Here is a 23240-nt window from a genome sequence, read left to right as displayed (position 1 = left end):
TGGGAGTGGGCCAGGCACGTCTCCAAATGGTCGGAGGATAATGTCAGCGGTGTCGTATCTTCCACGAAAGAATCAATCATGTTAATGTCGTGGAAATCGTCATCATCCTCTGAGTTGCTGCCGTTATTGAAAAAAATGTTTGACTCCAATGTCAAATTTCCAAAAGACATAGTCATGATACCATTCCTACAATTGATAATTGCATTTGACGTGGCAAGGAATGGGCGACCAAGAATGACGGGAATCTGAGTGCTCATGTTATTGATGGGTTCGGTGTCCAGGATGATGAAATCTACAGGGTAGTAAAATCTATCAACTTGGACCAACACATCCTCAATTATCCCTCTTGGTACACGAACAGAGCGATCAGCAAGTTGTAGTGTGGTTAGGGTGGGTTTTAATTCACCCAAACCTAACTGTTTGTATACCGAGTAGGGAATCAGATTGACGCTCGCTCCTAAGTCAAGAAGTGCGTGATCAATTCGATGGTTCCCGATTACACATGATATGGTTGGGCTACCGGGATCCTTGAATTTCTGTGGCACGTCTTGCTTCAGGATGGCACTCACTTTCTCAGTCAAGAAGATTTTCTTTTGAATAATTTTCCATCTTTTGGTCGTGCATAAGTCTTTCAGGAATTTGGCATATGAAGGTATCTGTTTAACGACATCAAGTAAAGGAATGTTGACTTTCACTTGTTTCAACACCTCTAGTATATCCTGAGAGTTAGAGAGAGGTTTTGGTGAAACCAACCTTTGGGGGAATGGAGCAACTGGCTTCTCTAGAAGTTCCGGTTCTACTTTTTGTGGGGCATCATTGGATCCATTATTGTTGTCCTCTTCTGGTTCTTGAGGCTTTTCGGGCCTAACCGGAAGAGTTTTATCAATGATCTTCCCACTCCTAAGAGTGGTGATGGATTTAGCATGCCCCATTTGATTTGAAGAGCTGGGATCATTATTCTCGTACTGCGGTTTAGGATTGGGGAGAGGTTGTGCAGGAAGCATCCCCTTTTCTATAACTGTCATACGAGAGTCTATCTTTTGCATAAAATCTATAATTCCCCGCAATGCTTGAGCCAGCTCTTGTATGGGATTTTGAACCGGTTCCTCTTGAGGTTTCACTTGATTTGGATTTTGATTGAAGAAACCTGGAGGAGTCGCCGTTTGTCCATTCCTCCAACTAAAGTTTGGATGATTTTTTCAGCCAGGATTGTATGTGTTGGAGTTAGGTCCAGTAAAAGGTCTTTGATAATTATTTACGGCATTGGCTTGTTCATTCAACACTCCTCGAAAGGTGGGTATTGTAGGACAGTTTTCAGTTGTGTGAATGTTGCAATCGCAGATGCCGCAAACAATTTCATTGCCCTTATCCTTCTTTCCTTCCATGGCCTCAACTTTCCTTATGAGCGTAGTCACTTTACACTTGAGATCATCCTCTTCTTTCAAGAGATATAATCCACCTTTCTCCTTTAATTGAGTCGACCTAGACGTGGTGTTCGCCATTGGGTAATAGTCTCATGATTGTGTTTTTTCAGCGAGACTATCGAGGTAATCCCATACCTCGTCAACATCTTTGTTGATGAACTCTCTATTACACATTGTCTCGACCATTTGGCGCATGGAAGATGTCAATCCATCATAGAAAAAATTTGTAATGCGCCACGTTTCAAATCCGTGTTGTGGGCATGAACTGACCAAATCTTTGAACCTTTCCCAACATTGGAAGAATGTTTCATCTTCCTTTTGGGCAAAGTTCATGATCGCTTTTCTGAGGGTAATCGTTTTATGATGTGGGAAGAATTTTTTTATGAATTCCCTCTGCATGTCGTTCCATGTGCCAATGGATCTAGGACGCAGTGAATGTAACCACGTCTTAGCTTTCTCTTTTAAGGAAAAAGGAAAGAGTTTCAGCCTAATTGTATCCTCAGATACATTAGGAAAACATAATGTAGCGATAATCTCATCGAACTCTTTCAAATGTAAATATGGACTTTCTGATTCAAGTCCATGGAATTTGGGAAGGAGTTGGATAACTCCTGGCTTGATGTCCATTTGTCTTGTGTTTTCAGGAAAAATCATGCATGAGGGCATACTCACTCCCGCCGGTTGCAGATAATCTCGTAAAGTACGAGGCGGGGGTGCCTGTTGCACCTCATTTTCATCTTGGGTATCCTCCACCCTGGGTGGAAGTGGAGGAGGTTGGTCTTCAGCCATAACCTCAGTTAACTCAGGGAATTTCGAGCGGTGTCTAGTCCTGCGATGGATAATCAACCCCTCAACCAATCCTCCTTCAGTCAAGAGACGTCGAGTGTTGTCACGGGCCCACTTGGGCATGAAAACACTCGCAGCCCTCAATTAAAAACCTAATCCTAAGAAAGGAAAAGAAAATCTAGAAAGAAAGAGAGAGTTGGAAAGAAATTACCAAATTGGAGTCCTGAATTAAAACCTGCAAAATAAAATAAAATAAGTTAGATTTTTTTTAAAAAAGAGAAGAACAATCCCTTAAAAGAAAGATAGAAGTGAACTAGCTTCTAAAAGAAAGAATTCCTAAAAGAAACTGAAAATTTCTAAGATAAATTAGGAGAGTCCTAAACTAGAAAGTAAATTACTAAAAGAGAATTGAAAAATAGAAAGTAGGGAAGGAGCTTACCGAATTAGAGATTTCTATCTTAAAGGCCTACAAAATAGGAAGGTTAGTTTCTAAACAAAAATTCTAAAAATAAATTAGGAAACAAATTAGATTCTAAGATTAGAAAGTTGCTAAAAATAAAAGTAGAAAGTCAATTAAGAAATAACCTAGTTTCTATTTCCTACATATGAGAGGATACTAGAATTAGAAAATTTGTAAGATTTAAACCTTAATTCTAAAAACAGAAAAAGTAGAGAATTTAGGAAAGAATTACCAATTTAGAAGTTTATGTCAGGATCCTACAAAACAGGAAACAGGTTAAGTTCTAGACATAGAATAAAATAAAATAAAATAAAATAAAAACTTTTATCCTAATGTAAATCTTAATCCTAACCTAATTCTAAAACTAATTAATCTCAGAAAACGTAACCATCAGTCCCCGGCAACGGCGCCAAAAACTTGTTCACCTCCCAAGTATAGGGTTGTGATGTAGTAATAAACTCGGTAAGACCGAGGTCGAATCCACAGGGAGTGATACCTGTACGTTATCTGAAACCAAGTAGAACTAGAACTAGACTAAGATGTGATCTAAACCAAATAGAATTTAAGGAATAATTATGGAATAATTATCTAAAACTTAAGGAATTCAGAGAAGGGAAACTAGGGATTCAGAGGATCCACTTGTAGGGACCAAGGAGAACTTTTGCCTGCATCAGGAATCACGGAAATCAAACTGAACTTACTTGATCTGGTTTTCAAGAGATGAAAGGTATATGAATTAGAATGATTTCCATCATCTAACCATGCCCAGGAGACAAAGCAAATAACAGGATTAAACTAATTACTAACCAATCAAAAGTACATGGAAGTTAGGAAGAGTACTATCATCCAACCATGCCCAGGAGACGATGGTGAACAACAGGGCCTCCTGACGTCATGAACATCAAAAGAGAAAAAGAGATATTCAAAGCCATTGCAAACCCATTGTAATTTCAGTCACAACAGACCATTAAAGACTGAGAAAATATTCTTTTAATAATCAACTCAAAACCAAGTTCAGTTCATAAATTTAAATAAAAAGCAGGAAATAGTGTCTCCCATCTCGCTACAGGCTTCACCTCTTAGCCCTAGCTAGGAGGTTTAGCCACACATAATTGGTCTAAACCCAAAACAAATAGAAAGAAAAATAAAACGAAAAGAAGAAGAAGAAGAAGAAGAAGGAGAACCAAGACCGAGCACCTGTGCTCTCTCTCTCCAGCCGTGGATAGCAGAAAGCTCCCGCCTGTCTCCACGTTTTCCCTGCCCAAGACGTGCAGCCAGCCTCTCCAGCTTCCTTTCCCTCTCCGTTTCTCTTCCTTCAATCAAGCTCCCCTTTTTCCTCCAGCTCCCCACGGCTTCTTTCTTTCTTTAATAGCTGTCCTCCGAGAGCTGTTGCCAAGTCCTACCAGAAACAGGATGCGAAGACAGTCCATAAGCGTGCGTAGCAGACTAAACGCAGAAATGCACTTGCGTTTGGCTTGAGTTTTTAGGATGGCTGTAAAGGCTTGGTTTAGAACTTTCCTCATGGCTGGGGTCTCGGCTAGCGTGGGCTCCACATGAATGGTTCAGATCGCTCATCCGATCAAGGATAATGGGCCACAGGCTGTCCGGAATTTCCGGATTCCTCCGGATTGCGTAAACAGGACGCGTAACGTACCTGCACTGTTCGGCTGGTGGGGCCCCTGATCATCGTTATTTGAGAAATCCAACTCGTCCATTAGCTTAGTCACGAAAAATCGGTCGGACATGACCATTTTTGGATCCGCTTATTCGTGGCCATGAACGGTTTCATTCCACCGTCCGTCTGCCGTTTGGTCGATCAACAGCCGGCCTCCGATGTTTCTTGGAATTCTGCCATCTAGGCAAGGATGATATGGGGCAAGGACTTCTGATGGACGGTCCGGATCGGTCCATTGCATCACGGTGGTGGCCCACAAGACTCACCCGCGTCTCCCTGTTTTCTTCCGCTGGAGAGAAGTCGAGTCGGAGAGGGAGAGCTCGGTCAGCGCTCGCTGACCGAGGTTCGGAGTTTTGGTGTGCGCCCTGTGCTATACCACCCCGTATACACGCGTCACGTGTTCGGGGTCCAAGGCAATGTATGTGTACAATCTGATCCGTCCGTCCGTTCACTCATCTTATTTTAACCGTGGGGACTGAAGATGAAGCGCATTCATACAGCAGGTGGGCCCCATATCACTGTTTTAGTGGCTGATCTGTCCGTTGAGCCACTTTTATTGGGATCTGAGGGTTAAAATTTGATGTGTACGGTTAATTTATGGTCCTCAGGCCACGTATGGAGTTTTGAACTGATCAGATGGTGGGAACCCTATGATTTTGCATTCTGGACACTTTTCAGGCCACTTGAGCTTCAATTTCTCGGTTTTCTTGGATCTCTGGCGTTGATCTTGGTCCCCTGGAGTCTGGCCCTTGTCATGATGATTCCTGAATGTTAAATCCATATTTTTAGCCTTCTATTTCAATCCATGCTTGTAAATGCGTCCTGTATTACAAAAACGATTAAAACATGTCATCAAACAGTATCATATTCGTAAAATCAGGTAATTACTGGGGTCTGATATGCAATATTTGACCCTCAACAGAAATACAATATACAAGATGGAAAAATGATCAATAAGCAAACACAACGACACCATTTACCATGATCTAATGAAGTCATAAGGTTTATATGACAACCATCACAACTTCAATAGTCATGAATTCAACGGGCATGTCAGACATCACAAACAAAGAAGCAAAGAGAGTTATAATCATGAATGCCTCGGCCTAGATATTGTTAATATTGGGTGCCCTAATAAGACAATGTTGATTCTAACCATGGATCATAATCACCATGGGTCCATTATGGATGGGCTACTCGGTGTTAGGGTTTCAACATTGTAAATCCCTAATTAGGAATTCACCATTACAAAACCCCAATTAGGGTTTCAACATTGAAGATGCTCGATCTCAAGAGAGAGAATGAGCACTAAATCGAGAGAGAGACCAAGAGTTCTTGCCTGGTAGAAGGAGAGAGGGAGAGTGCTTGCTTGACAGAAGGAGAGAAACAGAGAGAGAGAGAGAGGGAGAGAGAGAGAGAGAGAGAGAGAGAGAGAGAGAGAGAGCTACGGTGGGTAGTTGCTAGAGTTGCAGTAGAAGGTGGTTCTGTGGGGAAGATGGGTTATGCTGAGTTACAGAGAGAGAGAGAGAGAGAGAGAGAGAGAGAGAGAGAGAGAGAGAGAGAGAGATGACGAGTTTGGTGAGATTTAGGGGCGAGGAGTTAGGGAGAGAGTCGGGGGTGATAAGAGAAATGTCGTAGGGTTTGTGAATTTTGTATTTATAGGGACCCTTTGCTAGGGCCCGAATTTAACTAGTGCCTTTAAAGGGTTGCCCCCAATCATTGGCAAAGACCAATTTTTTGTAGTGGATCCATTGCCCCAAGATCTTCACCACTAACACACTCTCTCCACTTGCCTCTCTTCTAGTCTCACTGCTTAACTTCCTCCCAAGCCCACTTATTTATTCTAAGTCATCACCCCATTACAAAGAGGGGATGCAAGACAACTTCAATGTGCTTCTGCACAATCAAACTTGTTGGTTATAGCTTGTCGCACCCTAGACTCAGAAACCAGGCTCACAAAATTCTTGATCGCCGATTCCGGCGTTGACAACCTCCGTAGTACCCCATTCTCGGCTCCTGATACCCATTCACAAGGTTCCGATCCTGGGATCCCACAAAGAGGATTTCTACAACATAAGTCTGTTTCATAATAAGCATACCCAAGATCATAACATCATAACTACAGATAATAACTACAGGAACACCATTACAAAATCCACTAAGGATTTAAAACTTTTTACAATACAAGGGGCAAAAGAAGGAAGATACAACAACTATGAAAAGAAAACTCCAAGAGATCCACAGCACACTCCTGCCATTGACTCCTCTACTGCATAGGCCAATAAACTAGATAGCGGCTCTCCTTTGGGTTCGGTAAAGAACTGGAATAATGACAAGCCGAGTATGTAGAACGTGACTGTCCTGGCGGAACAGTCCAACACGGCATGGTACTCGGCAAGCCAATCCATACCCAGGATAACATCATACTTGATCATTCGCAACACGAACAAATCCGTGAGCAGAAACATATCCCCAACCAGAATGGGGCACGACGAACAGAAACGAACCAAAACTGTAGACTACCCCAAGGGAGTCGATACTGATAAAGCATCATAAGCAGACTCTGACGGTAGACCGGTCGATTAGCAAAACTCCTTAGCTACGAACGAATGAGACCCTCCAAAATTAAACAATACATGAGCAACATAATCATAGACAAGAAGAATACCCTCAACTACTCCCGACAACTGAGGGTCTTGCTGTAACGCCCCAAACTTTCGGTGCTCGAGCGTCGAAAAGTCCTCGAGCGTTACCAAGAAGAGTAGCACGATTTATGCATATGAGCAATACAAATCTCACCATTCGTACCTTACACCTACACCGGGACATGAATCTAACCATCGGAAGTGACGCCCGTTCATAAAACCCTTAAACTAGCAATAAGTACAATAACACTGTTAATATAGACTGTGATCACTTGGTTCCCACAACTAGTCGGATATGAAAATGTTATACCATGCCTTTATACCATAATGTAACCGTGCACCAAAAAAATTAAAACCCTTGATCCATCATAAAACTGACTCAATAGACAGATCAACCTGTAACAATAAAATCTAGGGCCACCTGACCTTTGATATATCTCGAATTTGGACTCAACTCCTTAAATTCGATAGGTAAACAAATGGACGGTGTAGATTGGTCACTCGAGCTGCACAGCGGGCCACAGAGCTTATGCGTGTGCACCACAGCGGTGCTATCGCCGTGCACCGAGTCAAGGAGGTCGGTCAGTGTACGCTGACCCGACTCCAGCTCAAAAAAAAAATCGGATTCCCTGTTTCGTCGCCGCACGCAACTGACGGGCCCTGTCCGTTTTGGGAGGAGCTGTGGGCCACCATCATGGGCCACTGATTAATCCAGACCGTCCATCCTGTAGACGAGCTCGGAACCATCAGGATCATGCTGACCAAGTATGCCTATGTACGCACACGTGCCTGCATCAACAGACCGATCTACTGCGCTCGATCTACCGCAGCACGTTTAATTCCGTGAGGCCGCGCCAAATACAAGATGAAGTGGCCCATCCCAGACCGGAATTCCATCACGCAGCTGTTGGACGGTATGGATTTCGTAAAGACCAAGGAGTACGGGCCCCACAGACCCCACCGCAGTCTCCCTTACGCACAAGAACGTGCGTCCGAGCCTCCCGCTGCGCAGGATGAGAAGTTATCTCCGAAAGAGACTCTGATAGAAACCGGGCACCCCACCTATAACAGGGGGCGTGCTGTCCATCGGAGGAAGGAGAAAACGAGAAGGAAAGAGTGAAGGAGAAGGCGTGCAGCAGCTCTGATCGCCCCAGGCTTGCGGTCGTCCAGCAGGGAAGAAAAAAAAAAAACAGAAAGGGAAAAGAAAGAGGAAGAAAGAGGGCAGGCACGCACGATTCTTCAGCCTGAGATTCCGGTTGAGGATCTCCAGATCACAGCTCGGTAAGGATAGAACTCCTCCCTCTTCCTAGACCTTCTTCTTTCTTCCTTCCACGGTTAGACATGAAGTGACTCGCCGGTTGAACTGAGTCAACTCAGTGAAGAGGAATGAGTGGAAGTTCCTAGGCAGGGGCTATTAGGAACTTCTAGCTTCCATGTCATATGACGCGTCTAACCTTAACCGAGATCTTTTCCCAGAACCAATCACCCCTAGCAAACCGATGGAATCTAATTTTTTTTCTTAATAATGTGAACTCGGACACACAATCAGGTCCTAAGGTGGGTAACCAGACAATTAACCTTGAACTAAACAAGCAGACGACTCAAAGGTGAGGGTTTTATCCTTTAAAATTTCGGTAATTTAGATTGGTTTAATTACTTTGCCTTCCGTTGCATTATCTGGACTCTTTTATGTCGATAGTAACACGAATTATCTTTCCCTTCATGTTTATAGGTTTCTTGTGATTTTATTCTTTTAATTGATTTAGTTGATATCATCATTACCTGTTGGCCCTTTTGGGATTATGACATTGTATCAAGTACAAACGAATTTCTCTGAATTCATGTAAGGCCATGGATGCAAGCTTTGCCCCTGCCGCATCAGATTTATTGAGTTGGCTCCGCCACTCGTCTCCATATTTAAGATGACTCTGCAACTCTTCTTTATATTGGAGTTGACCGTTGTCACTCTTCTCTTATGTTATCGGCCTTAAGCCGTCTACCTTTACGGCACGGGCATGTGTCCTGTATTCCAAAACCTTTATAATTCAGTTGACATTCTTTATGATTCAAATTCAGTTATATGTCTATAATTCAAATTATATCTGTCCATGCAAGTGATGTAAGGTATCATGACTAGTGATTTGACCATCTTATCATGGACGTAATGCATTACGGGTAGCGGCCCTCTTGGTCGGCACGTAATTCCGTGGGTTGGCTGGCGTGGTGCACAAATCGATGTATGTAAATCAGTATGTGTGTTACATCAACTTTTCGGGATTGGATGTCGCAATTAGTCGCACCACGAACATATCGTGTTACGTAAATCCCCCAACCGCGTGTGGTGTTGACTTGAGACGTTTGCATAAATCCACGTTAATGTTGGCCATGCCAGCGAATATCCGTAGTTATGGGATGCGGGTCGAGCCGGGTGTCTTATGAAATATACTTCACATCGTGATGATCACTAGGCATGATGAGTCACACGCACTATCCTAAGCATTGCCCCTCTTGTAGGCAAATTGCGCATGCTGATATTCCATGTACGAGACGTATCATTTCATCATTTTCTTTTTATGAACTTTTGAATTATTGTTAATCTTGAAGGATGACCATCACTATGAGTAGGGCATTGACCCTCTCCCAACCGTATTAGATGATGCAGGTGACGAACAGGTGGAAGAACCTAAGAATCCTCAACTTGAGAAGGAATACGACGAATAAAGTAGAGAATAGGAATTTAGTTTTACTTACGGTTCTGCCATTCATGGATTTGATGTTGTGCTCGCATTATAGAGCCTTTGACAATTTAATTATTTTATTTTGAATAAGGAAGACATTTAATATTATTCCTATGGCTGGTTTCCATCTAGAGTATAATTGAATGTGATGTCGATAGGAGAAAATCTCAGGACAAGTCCTTGGGACATTCTCACTTTACAATATTAACACCTAGTTTCCTCGAACACGAGTACATACTCTGGTCGTGAAAAATTCGGGATGTTACACTTGCTGAGTGGCGTAGAATCTGCCCTAGGCTTGCTGGGGAGGTGCCTGTCTCCTTTGCATCTGTGGTCTCTGTTGTTGTTGCGGTCATTACGGCGGCCTACCCAACTGCTGTGGAGGAGGCCTAGAAGGATGGTGCTGGGGTCGTTGCTACTGCTGTTGCTGTGAAGGCTGGTGCGGGGGCTGCTGTGATGCCCTTGGCTATTGCTATTGCAGCTGGGGATGGGGACACTTGTGCCTACGATGCCTCATACACCCACAACCGAATCAAACTCCTATGAATGGTCAAGAAGAAGAAGCTGGCTGCGAAGAAGATAACGCTAGTTGCGTTGCTGACGGTCGAAACCTTGAACGGCCCATACGTTGACGATGATGATGCTAGCGGGAGCTACCGGAGTGCGCCTTCCTCTTCCGGTCTCCTCCCTGATCTCGAGTCCTTTGAAAGGTAGCTCAATCATCCTCATAAAGTAAAGCCCTCTGCACAACCTCAGTAAATTTAGTAAGGAGATGCCCAATCACTCTACTCCTGAGAGCAAGACGCAAGCCGTTTACAAAACGACGGGCCTTCCACCTCTCATCATCCACTAAGTAGATCACGAATCGGGACAAGGCAATAAAACTGGCCTCGTATTGCGAAATTGTCATATCACCCTGAATAAGGGTCTCAAACTCCAAAGTTCTCTGCTACTGAACGTGCTTAGAGAAGAACTTTTGGTCGAAACGATCCATGAAGTCCTCCCAGGTCCATATAAAATCTCTCCCAACTGATCTAAAAACAAAAGCCCACCAGTGCTGGGCCTCGCCCTGAAGTAGAAAAACTGCCAACTTAACTTCCTGCTGTGATGTGCATCTCATAGTGTCGAAGATCTTCTCCACCTCGGTATGCCACAACTCAGCTGATATAGGATCAGGCTCACCCCTGAAACGTGAGGAATCATGCTGACAAAAATGTCGAAGAAGAGCACTCGCATGAATCTACTCCCTCTGCTCTGGAGTGTCCTCGGCTTGTTTACTTTGCCCCTGAAGGGCGGCTGTAACTGCCTCGAGCATCTGCTGCAACTGCTCGCCTCCAACTAGAATAGTAGGGACTGGAGGGGCTGCACTGGCTTCAGGTGGAGGCGCAGGAACTACGGGAGCCTTTGGCATAGGCACGACAAGCTCTGGTGGAGGAATAAGATCAACTGGAGGTGGAATAAGAACCTCCAAAATAGGATCGAGACTAGGATCCGCAACAAATGGAGCGGGATGCACTCGAGTCACTCATGCGCCACAGGTGCCACTACCTCGCGTGCCTCGACCACGGGTGCCTCGTCTAAGCAGCATGGTCTACAGAAAGAATAAAGGCGTCCAAGGTTGATGGATGTTAGAAAACCAAATCAGAAGAGTACACATTCAGGACACTACTTGTCCTAAGCCCATAATAGATATGTGATGCTGTCTTGAGTTATTCCGTAGGTTATTCTCTGATATGCTCTGATACCAACTCCTTAAGCTCCAAGGTTCTTGGATCTATGGTTGAGATCACTTTTCAAAGGTTAGATTGGGAGGTTTTTAAGAGAAAATGGGTTGGAAATTGCTGGACTATGGGGGACGTCCAAGGGCTTCTAGCAAGAGAGAAAGGGAGAAATGAGGAAGAGAAAGAGGGTATGGGACTTGTAGCATAGAAGGTAATGATTAGTTTCTAGAGAAGGCAACTAATGATAGTTTTTGAAAAGTGGAGGCTCATGATTTGTTTGGGAGAGAGCTCCCATGCTTCCCAGGGGCTAGGGCCTAAGCTAGCTATAGGGTGGCTAGGTAATTATGGAATGGGTGAAGTCATCATGCATAGGAAAATGTTCCAGGCTAGGTGGGTCCCACTAAAACTTAATCAATGGTCCATATGAAGCGCGGCCTACAACTTTTGATGTACACATCGAATTTACACACGAGATGCGGCGTTGGAACTGTGGCAACGATGCGGTCACATGGGCATAGGTTTTGGGTCAAATCGGGTCAGGTTTACATGATGGGACTTAAGGCTAATTGCAAATGAAATTTATAGGGCGCGGGTCACCGAAATTTGACTAGTAGGACCGCGGGACTTAATAGAACAAAACGGACACTAAGGTTAAGGGTCTTACATATCTCCCCTCCTTTAAAAAAAAATTCATCCTCGAAATTTACCATAACTAAGACAAACAAAGGAAGAAAAAACATCATCACATATATTATATATATCAATCAATACAAGGCAATACATATCATAATACAATCAATTACTCAATCGAACAAATGGGGATAACACTCCCTAATCTATGCTTCACGCTCCCAAGATGCCTCTACCTCCGAATGACGATTCCACTGAACCTTCACTAAGGGAATGACCTTGGTCCGGAGAACCTACTCCTTCTGATCAAGGATGCGAATCAGCTGCTTAATATAAGAAGCATCCTCAAGAACCTCAAGAGGCTGCCAATCAATCACCGGAATAATGTTTGACCCACACTTCCGCAACATCGATACATGGAACACGTTATGGATATCGAACAACTCAAAAGGTAAGGCAAGCCTGTGGGCCACGGCGCCCACGCACCCAATAATCTCAAAAGGTCCTATGAATCTCGGGGCGCGCTTGCCCTTCGCCCCAAACTGCACTACGCCTCGACAAGGGCAAGCTCGAAAGGTCGATGCCGATGATCAGCAAAAATATTCTGCCGGCTCTGAGCTGTGTGCATCCTTTGCCTGATGATAGATGTAAGACCCTTAACCTTAGTGTCTGTTTTGTTCCGTTAGGTCCTGCAGTCCTACTGGTCAAATTTTGACGACCCGCAACCTGTAAATTTCATTTATGATCATCCTTAAGTCCCATCATATAAACCCAACCCGATTCCACTCGAAACCTATGTCCATGAGACCACATCATTGCCGCGGTTCCAATGCTGCTTCTCGTGGGTAAATCCGATGTGTACATCAAAATTTGTAGGGCACGCTTCATATGGACCATTGATTGTGTTTTGGTGGGACCCACCTAGCCTGACACATTTTCCTATGCATGATGACATCACCCATTCCATAATTACCTAGCCACCTTATAGCTAGCCTAGGCCCTAGCCCCTAGGAAGCATGGGAGCTCTCTCCCAACAAAATCATGAGCCTCCTCTTTTCAAAAACTATCATTAGTTGCCTTCTCGAAAACTAATCATTACCTTCCATGCTACAAGTCCCATACCCTCTTTCTCTTCCTCATTTCTCCCTTTCTCTATTGCTAGAAGCCCTTGGACGTCCCCCATAGTCCAGTAATTTCCAGCCCATTTTCTCTCAAAAACCTCCGAATCTAACCTTTGAAAAGTGATCTCAACCATAGATCCATGAACCTTAGAGCTAAAGGAGTTGGTATCAGAGTATATCAAAGAATAAACTACAGAATAACTTAGGACAACATCACATATGGTATCAGAGCAGTTGGAGTAGATGCTCGAGGCAGTTACAACTGTCCTTCAGGGGCAGAACAGACAGTCAGAGGAGACTCCAGAGTAGAGGGAGCAGATTCGTGCGAGTGCTCTTCTTAGGGATTCTCGTTAGCATGATCCCCCACGTTTTAGGGGTGAGCCTGATCCTACAGCAGTCGAGTTGTGGCGTGCCAAGGTAGAGAAGATCTTCAACACTATAAGATACACATCATAGCAGTGAGTTCAGTTGGCAGTTTTTCTTCTTCAGGGCGAGGCCCAACACTAGTGGGCTTCTATTTTTAGATTAATTAGGAAAGATTTTGTATGGACCTGGGAGGACTTCGTGGATCGTTTTGAGCAGAAGTTCTTCCCTGAGCACATTCAGCAGCAGAGAGCTTTGGAATTTGAGACCCTTGTTCAGGGTGATATGACAGTTTTGCAGTATGAGGCCTGTTTTGTTGCCTTGTCCTGATTCATGACCTACTTAGTGGATGATGAGAGGTGGAAGGCCTGCCATTTTGTAAACGGCTTGCGTCCCGCTCTCAAGAGTAGAGTGGTTGGGCATCTTCTTACTACATTTGTTGAGGTTGTGTAGAGGGCTTTAGTTTATGAGGATAATTAGGGAACCTTTTAGAGGACCCGAGATCAAGGAGGAAACCGGAAGAGGAAGGCGCACTCTGGTAGCTCCCACCGGCGTCAGCATCGTCTATGTATGGGTCGTTCAGGGTTTTGACTGCCAGCAGCGCTGCCAGTGTCATCTTCTTCGTAATCAGCTTCTTCTTCTGGACCATTCATAGGAGTTTTTCGGTTGTGGGCATACAGGGCATTGTAGGCATGAGTGTCCCCATCCCCAGAAGCAACAGCAGTAGCCGAGGGCACTATAGCAGCCCCCGCACCAGCCTCCATAGCAGTAGCAGCATCAGCGACCCCAGCACCAGCCTCATAGGCCTCCTCCTCAGTAGCAGAGGCAACAGGGTAGGCCGCCGCAGCAACCGCAGTAGCAGAAGAGACAATAGATGCATAGGGGACAGGCATGTCACGCCCTAAACTCGAAAACCAGGCTCACAAAATTCCTGATCGCCAAATTCGGTGTCGATAACATTTGTAGTACCCCATTCTCGGTTTCCAACGCCCATACGCCAGGTTTTGATCCTGGGATCCTACAAGGAAGATTTTTCAACGTACATTTATCTTGTAAGAAGCATAACCACAAGTATACCTAAATCATATAGGCAACATCATCATCACATATTCACTAATATAAACATTTAGATACAATGCTGAAAGGGAAATACATATATCAAAATTAAAGCTCTAGAAGACTGCTACACGCTCCAAGCTCATTGTTGCTGCAACCTAACATCACCTGTACGCATCTATCATGCATAAGCTTATAGAAAGCTTAGAGGGTGGTGTAAGTGTGTACACAAGATAAGTGTTAAGTATTCAATACAATGCCTTAATCATATAATATCAGACTTCCTGGCAAGATCATGAATCATACAATATCAGAGTAAGTGGAAATACTGCAAGTCTATAAATCATACAATATCATAATAGACAATATAGATCATCTACGTAAATGAGGAGTCATAGAGAGCCAAATATTAGATTCTAAGGATTCAATGCAATATATAATTCTTGATGAGTTCACGAATATCGTCAGCCATATCTAGGCCATACAGAAACATAGTAACCCAAAATGCCATATGCCACGGATGTAATGCAATATGCAGTGCGAATGTAATGCCCATGCTTGAGTGTGAAGTCGGGATGATAGTACGTAGTATTGCAGGCTACGAGATCTACCACAAGAGACTTTTATCCAAACCAGTCTTATACCTAAATTTGGATAGTCAGACTAAATGTGGTAAACTCCTAATCTCAGGTTAGTCGCGCGCCCCAACCGAAATCCTGATCATTGCGAAGGTACACGTAATAAATAGTTACGCACCACCAGCCCGAGTGGATAGTGAGTGGATGAATGAATGAGTATACAACTCCTACTCAATAAGTCCACATATCAGTACTATATATCTCTGGGATCATTAGCATGGTCTAGTACACTCTACATCAACTTGCCACCCCATCAAACGAACAATACAATAGGGTAAGTGGAAGAGACCTCACTACCCCCTACCAATATCTGCCCGACTCGTCAATACCAGACCTATTTAAGAGCTGGTCAGACTCAGCTTAGCTATGCCTACTCCCTCAGGCGAGTAAGGCCACACCTCTTCCCAACCGACCACGACACAGTGAGAGACGCGACCTACTGGTATACAACCCTTGCTCTCATATATATTCACATGGTCTTGACGTTGGGGTGTCCTCTGGTTAAAGAGGGTTTAGAAATTTTCACCTAGGGTCATCTATGATAGCCCGATGCTAGTAACAGATTTCTGGTATCCCATTTAGCCATCCACGACATGCCTGTGGAGGCTACAGCCCTGATGTTGTTAGGGCGTACAATAATCACAACACACAATGCAAGATGCATGAGTTATAAAATTTAGTTATGCATCAATCCTGCGCATACAATGCACTTATGTGAGATAACCTCCACCCATCAGGGAGTCTCATAACAACCTGCCCAATGGCATATGCAATGGTTAACCACATATGATAACAAACATGCAGATGATGCGTATGGGCATGTATCATGATGCTATACTGTCACATACTCATAATCAGTATCAATAGCCGACATCGACAATCGACCTCGACAATGTTGACATTTAACCAACATTGCCCCCAAGGAATGGCCCACATAGAGCCTAACATATTAGTGGACCCATGGCCTCACTCAAGGGCCAAGTATACAACACCGTGGGCCTCACTCAAGAGTTTAATACACATCACGATGGACCTTTCACATGGGCCTAACATGCATCACAGTGAACTCCATCACTTGGCCCTCAAATGCATCACAATGGGCCTCATCACATAGGTCTCATATACATCACATTGCCTTAAATATGGGCTGAATATGCATCACAACGGGCCGCATATACATCACAATGGGCCTCAGACACGGGCCGAATGCACATCACAATGGGCCTCAAATATGGGCCCCATATATATCACATTTGGCCTCGACAATCAGAATCAGCCTTGTTAATTGACCTCGACAATCGGCCTATACAATCGAAATCATCCTTAACAATCGAAATTGAAATCGGCCTCAACAATCGAAATCAGAATCGACTTCAACAATTGAAATCAGTATCGACAATCAAAATCGGACTCAACAATCAGAATCGGTATCGACAATCGGAATTGCCCATGACAATTAGAATTGGAATCAACCTCAATAATCGAAATTGGCCTCGATAATCAAAATTAGAATCGACCTCAATAATCAGCCTCGATAATAGGAATTGGTATCGGCAATCGGAATTGGCCTCGATAATCGAAATCAGTATCGACAATCGGAATCAGCCTCGACAATCGGAATCGGCCTCGACAATCGAAATTGGTATCGATAATCGGAATCAGCCTCGACAAATGGAATCGGTATTGACAATCGGAATCAGCCTCGATAATCAAAATTAGAATCGGCCTTAACAATCGGTCTCGATAATCGAAATCAGTATCGACAATCGAAATCAGACTCAACAATCAGAATCGGTATCGACAATCACAATCAGGCTCGATAATCGGCCTAAGGGAAGGTTACAATGAGGACATTTAACCATCATTGCCCATCAATGTGGACGTTTAACCAACATTGTTCCCAAGGAATGACCCACATAGAGCCAAATGCATCGTGGGCCCATGGCCTCACACAAGGACCTAATATACATCACCATGGGTCTCACTCATGAGTCACATATACATCACAATGGGCCTCGACACATGGGGTATAAATACATCACATCGACCCGCTTATATACATCACCATACACATCACAATGGGCTGCATACATGGGCTTGAAATACATCACAATGGGTCGCATCCATGGGTCAAAAATACATCATAATGGGCCTCGACACATGGGCTATAAATACATCACATCAGGCCTTGCCCATGGGCCTCGAATACATCACAACGGGCCTCCCATGGGCCTCGAATACATCACAATGGGCCTCTCTCATGGGCCTCGAATACATCAAAATTGGCCTCGCCCATGGGTCTCGAATACATCACAATGAGCCACAACCCATGGGCTTCAAATACACAATAGGTGGGACCTACACATAGCCTAATACCATCAAGTAAGCCTCACACCCGGGCCTCAAATACATCTCAATAGGCCTCAACCCATGAGCCCCGAATACATCTCAATGGGCCTCAACCCATGGGCCTCCTATACAACAAGTGGGTCGCACTACTTGGGCCTTATGTACATCAAGACGGGGGTACAACATACATCGCAGTGGGCCGCACAAGTGGACGACAGAGATATACAATACATACTTAAGGTGGGCCTCACATTGGCAGCCAAAATAGGTGAATGGCATGGCTGCGAAGTACATCAAAGCAGGGCATGACAGCACCGTCTAAACAGTCCAACACCATCCAGCACATCTGGATGGTGTGGATGGAGCAAATACATCAAGGTGTGGTCCACATGGCACCGTCTAGATCATCTGGATGGTGTAGATACAAAATACATACATCATGAGGTGCCCACGTGAGTGCACGGTTTGAATATAAAACATATAGCAAGGTCAGGACCCACCTGACCTATTGACGTCATATAGCAACCATATGGCTGGTGTGGGGCCCACGTCTAGGCATATAGATGGTTAGGATATAATATATACATCATGTGGTGGCCCATGCAGAACCGTCTAGATGGTTTGAATGGTGTGGATGAAACAAATACATCATGGTGTGCACCACACAGCAGGAATGAAACATATACATCATGCGCGCCGTACTCGGTACACCGTCCAGATGGACAATGTGGATACAAAATACATAGATTAAGGTGGGTCCCACCTGCCCACATGTGTCACAAGTGTGGGGTGGGCCCAACCTCAGAATAGGTGGACAGGGTGTATAAAACACATATATCAAAGAGGGGCCCCACCGTCCTACCAATGGATGGTGGGTATGGAATTCATACGTCAAGGTGAGCTTCACATGCACCGTCCAAGTGGACGGTGTGAAGATAAAATCCATACATTAAGGTGGGTCCCACCCCCACACGTGCCACACGTGTGGGGTGGGCCCCACGTGCCCAAAAATGGGACGGATGGTAGGATATAACCATACCTTGTGATGTACCCATAGAATTTGTTGCATCGATACAGCGGCTTTGTAGTTGGTGGGGTCCACATAGATAGACGGTTTGGATAAAACCCATTCCTCAATGTTGCCATGTGGATGGGCTACCTTGGTAGAATCAAGCTACTATTTGTGTATTCCCACCATCTAGACCTGCTAGACGGTGAGGATGAGGCACATAAATCATGGTGGAGTCCCACATTCATCAGGTGAAAGGTGTGGGTACTCCACACGTGCAACATGTGGGGTCCGCATCAGTGTTTGTATCCCACCTATTTTGAAAAAAGGTGATATTTGTGTTTTTCAGCTACGTCCAGACTTGCCAGATGATTGGGACAACAGATGTCCTGGTTAGCCAGGGCCCACCTGGCCCACGCTGGATCCCCATCGAATGGACATCGCAGATATAATGTAGTCATCAGGGTGGGATTTCCACTGTCAGATGATGGACGGTGTGGATATCGTCATGCATCAAGGTGGGCCACTAGATGGGAAGGAATGAGATAGAGAGAGAGAGATAGAGAAAAAGAGAGAGATCGGTGAAGGGGAGGGTCCCCGCCATATGGGACCTCCCTATACAACGCATACATCAAGATGGGTCCCACCATAAGTGGGCCCTTAAATCACAAAAATCAAAACATAAAATCATGCACAATTCGATCTTCTTAGTCCAATGAAATCCCTAGCTCCTCGGCTTCAACTTTAATGGAGAATAATGGAGATTAGACGGTGGAGATGGAAGATCTTGGGGTAGAAAGGTGGGCCACACTCTAAGCACTCTCATGGGAAGCTTGGACGTTGGATCTCCCTTTGGGATTTGCTTAAAATGAGAAAATGAGAGAGGAAGGAGTGGTGATGGGATGAAAAGGGATGAATTCTCTTGACTTTTGGTGAGAAAGGAATGGGTTAAGAATGGGTTGCTTTGACTTTGGGTGAGAGAGGGATGGGTGTGATGGGATATGTACCTGACTTGTTCATTGATTGATTGATGTGACGTGTCATAGAGATTCTCTCAGAATTCGTAATGCACAACGTTTTCCTCGAACTGAACGTGGGCCCACATCTCTTGGCCCAGGTATCACCTCGGCATGCGGGACGAGGCATCAGAACCGCCCTGAAATTCGGGGGTCGAGCATAACTCGGCTCCCGAGTTCCAAAACATCACTTATGCAACATAATTAATGAATGATGTATGTTGATTGTATTAGCACATAAACATGGGATAGATTAAGCCAAAACGCAGATATGATTCAGGATAAGTGAATAAAGCAAGCGGAAGACTTATAGTAAAATATGTGTACAAGTGTAAGTCCCTGAATTACATATACAACCGGATCGTGTAAAAGTGTTATTTATCAAAATTATAAGTACAAGTTACATCATTTCGAGTTCCCAAAATAGTAATCCCATAGATCCGCGCAACGAGCGAGGCTCGCTAGAACCCGTCGAATGCATATAGGAGAAGGCGGCCTCGTCGTCATCCAGCCCGCTCTGCCTCGACGTCGCATCCACATCTGCAACATCGGGGCCTAAGACGTCCGGTGGGTGTGTAACACCGCCCGAAACGTGGGAGTGAGTGATCAACTCGGTGGAACAATAAGGCACGGGTTAACATGCTATCAGTTCAATCAAACAATAATGATAAAGCAAGACAATTAAATAAATCCTAAGTACTCTTATTAATGCAAGTATGAATGCGGTATGATGCGTGCCCTCACGCGTACACCCTCAGCGTCTTCATCTTACGTTACGCATGACATCGCCTCAAAGTGCGCCACAGCTACAAAGCACATGCAAATGCGGTGCATGGATATGATTACCAAGTTGTTATTAGTCCAATTCATACAGGCGGATTGGGAAGCTAAGATACCTTCCTCATATCACCTTCCCACAGTGCTCCATACTAGGGTCGTCAATCCTAGACATCTCCTACGATCATATAGTTGAGGTCGTAGCAAATGGCTCGTCACCAATCAATGCCCGCCTTTCATGCCCTTACTAGCACAGCTCGGCTCGTCACCTCCTTGCGGTATCCGGTATGCTCGAGGTCACTACAAAGGGCTCGTCACCAATCAATGTAGGCCGACAAAGACGAATATAGTGTCCCATACCACCATAATCGGCTCACGAGTTTAGTTGCTCACTTTGGTCACTACGGGAGGCTCGTCACCCCAGCGTAGGCCGACAGCTCGACCACGGTGTCCCATACCACCATGTCCGGCTCATGAGTCTTAGCGGATCAGGTCCCATGGTTATTAGGATTTCACTGGTAAGTTCGGTACCCTAGATTCAAGCAGTAGCGTCCATACATGGTTAACATACACTGGACAATCGGGTTAGTTGACGAACTCGACTAGCACGAGCGCACGTTGAATTGAACGACATAGAGTGCGCAAACACTCCGCGTGGCCAAACCACGCCGCCAACTCTAATACGACTCGGGTTCGTCTAATGCGTCTCACGTGGCGAAAGCAATCTCAACCACGACCAAAGGGTCAATTACCGATTTCCTGGACTAAGGCATAGTCCCAAACATCCTACACTACGACAGATATTCATATGGAATGTAAAACAGGAATGGAACAACCACTCAAATCATGGTGCATACACATCTGAAGAATATCAATTTAACATAAATGTAAGCATAGGAATGCTTGAATTTAAATAACTTGGAATGTAAATGCATAAAGGAAATCATGCGCATCCATAGAAGTATTGAGAATCACTTCTCAACGCCCACAATTAGTGTAATCAGTTACACGTAGATCATTCATGCATTCCTACAAACACTTAGCATTCATGGAACAACATACATGACGCATGTTGAAATACATGCACTTAGACAATTCCTTTTATCAAGGAGTTGTCATACATGCATCTAGCATACATACATGACCAAAAATCATGGCAAACATAAGTGCGTATTTTATACGTATACGGTACTTTATAAATACACTTAGAATACACAAATCTCAATATAGCACATGCATATCGGAAAGCAATGTAAACATAACATTTGACATGTGAAATCTCATCCATAACAAGAATAAATCACTAACGCTGGGATTGAAAGCCTTGAAAATCATAACCTATACACTTAAAGTCCGCACCTTAAGCAAAGAAAGAACCGCCGAACTGATTTGGACGAGTTGTCTTCGTCAAACGGCGCAAGAATACCCTAAGATAAGGATAGAAATGAGATACAACAACACCAAGTCTAATCTAAGCTCTAACACGGGTTAGGGTTAGGTTAACTTACCCCAAAAGAACTCAGAACCGTCAGAGTAACGATTCAAAGTGAAGATTCAAAGGTGAACAAGAACAAGGAAGAATCAAGGTGATTCACCAATCAATCTCTCTCACTAACTCTCTCTTTTCCACTCTCTTTCCAAGCTAGGGTTAGAGAAAATTCGTATGGAAATGAGAGCTAGGGTTTAAGGACTATATATAGGCCTTAAAATGATGGAAATAACCCGGGTCAAGGTATACTTAGGTTATAACCAAAGTAAGCCTTTCTCGATCCAACGAAGCACTTCTGGTGGGCCTATAACCACGAAAGGTCGGACTTAAGCTCACTGACCATGGATCTAGGTCAGGCTGAGTTTTCGTACCGACCGGCTCTTCAGATCAGCCGTGGCGGACCACACTCAATTCAACGGTCACAGAAACTCGATCAGGTCCACAAGCACTAGGATATGCCTGGGCCAACTATCCTGATCAGATGGTGAAATTGGGTCAGAATCCAACGGTCAGATAGCTTAAAATCGTCGCGCAAGCGACACGACTCAGATTCAATAAAAGCTTATTAAATTCCAACCGTTCTCACACTCTTCACTCCGAACTCAATCAAATCGACCCAGAACATCGGATCGACTTGATTTTCGAGGTGAAGACCAAGCCCAACTCGGTGACCGCAACAGCCTAAGATCATCGCCATCGGACTTTCGACGCGCGGTCCGGGTCCGATCCAGATCTTCCAAAAATTTCTCAGAACAACTGGATTTAGCGATGGATCCCAGATTTCAGAGTAACGTAGCGCTCACTAATCTACACGTTTAGAGCCATGCAGATACAATTTAAAGTGATTGATGCGAATTTCACAAGCAATCGAGTAAAGCGCTAATTACCCCAAAAATAACTACTTAAGGAAAGATTAGAACAAAAATTCCAAGGTCGTTACACATCTGGGCACTTTCTATGTCCTTGGGTGAAAGTCCCTAAACTGACTCTGGAATACGGGACATGACTCAGGATTACGCATAAATACTGCTAACAGATCATGGGTCACCGAAATTCGACCGGGAGGACTATGGAAGCCTACGAAACGGTATAAGCTAGGATACGGGTCTTACAAGGCACCTCCCCCGCGGGCCTAGGGCAGATTCTCTGCCACTCAGCAAGACCCTCAGTCGTCGAGAGTAGTTGAGGGTATTCTTCTTGTCTCCGCTTCTATTACTCATGTATTGTTTAATTCTGGAGCGTCTCATTCGTTCGTAGCCAAGGAGTTTTACCGATTGACCAATCTACTATCGGAGTCTGCTCGTAAGGCTTTATCAGTATCGACTCCCTTGGGGAAGTTTGCA

General features: G+C 44.4%; 1 non-coding gene across 1 annotated transcript; it reads left to right on the top strand.

The window, feature by feature from the left end:
• The first annotated feature begins 1668 nt into the window (after positions 1–1668).
• On the top strand, positions 1669–1775 carry LOC131250483 (small nucleolar RNA R71). Its single transcript, XR_009173406.1, has one exon. It is a non-coding gene; the product is annotated as a small nucleolar RNA R71 (small nucleolar RNA).
• The last annotated feature ends 21465 nt before the right edge of the window (positions 1776–23240 follow it).

This window comes from Magnolia sinica, chromosome 6, assembly GCF_029962835.1.
Source record: "Magnolia sinica isolate HGM2019 chromosome 6, MsV1, whole genome shotgun sequence".
Lineage (NCBI taxonomy): Eukaryota > Viridiplantae > Streptophyta > Magnoliopsida > Magnoliales > Magnoliaceae > Magnolia > Magnolia sinica.
This window is presented reverse-complemented; position numbering and strand designations above follow the sequence as displayed.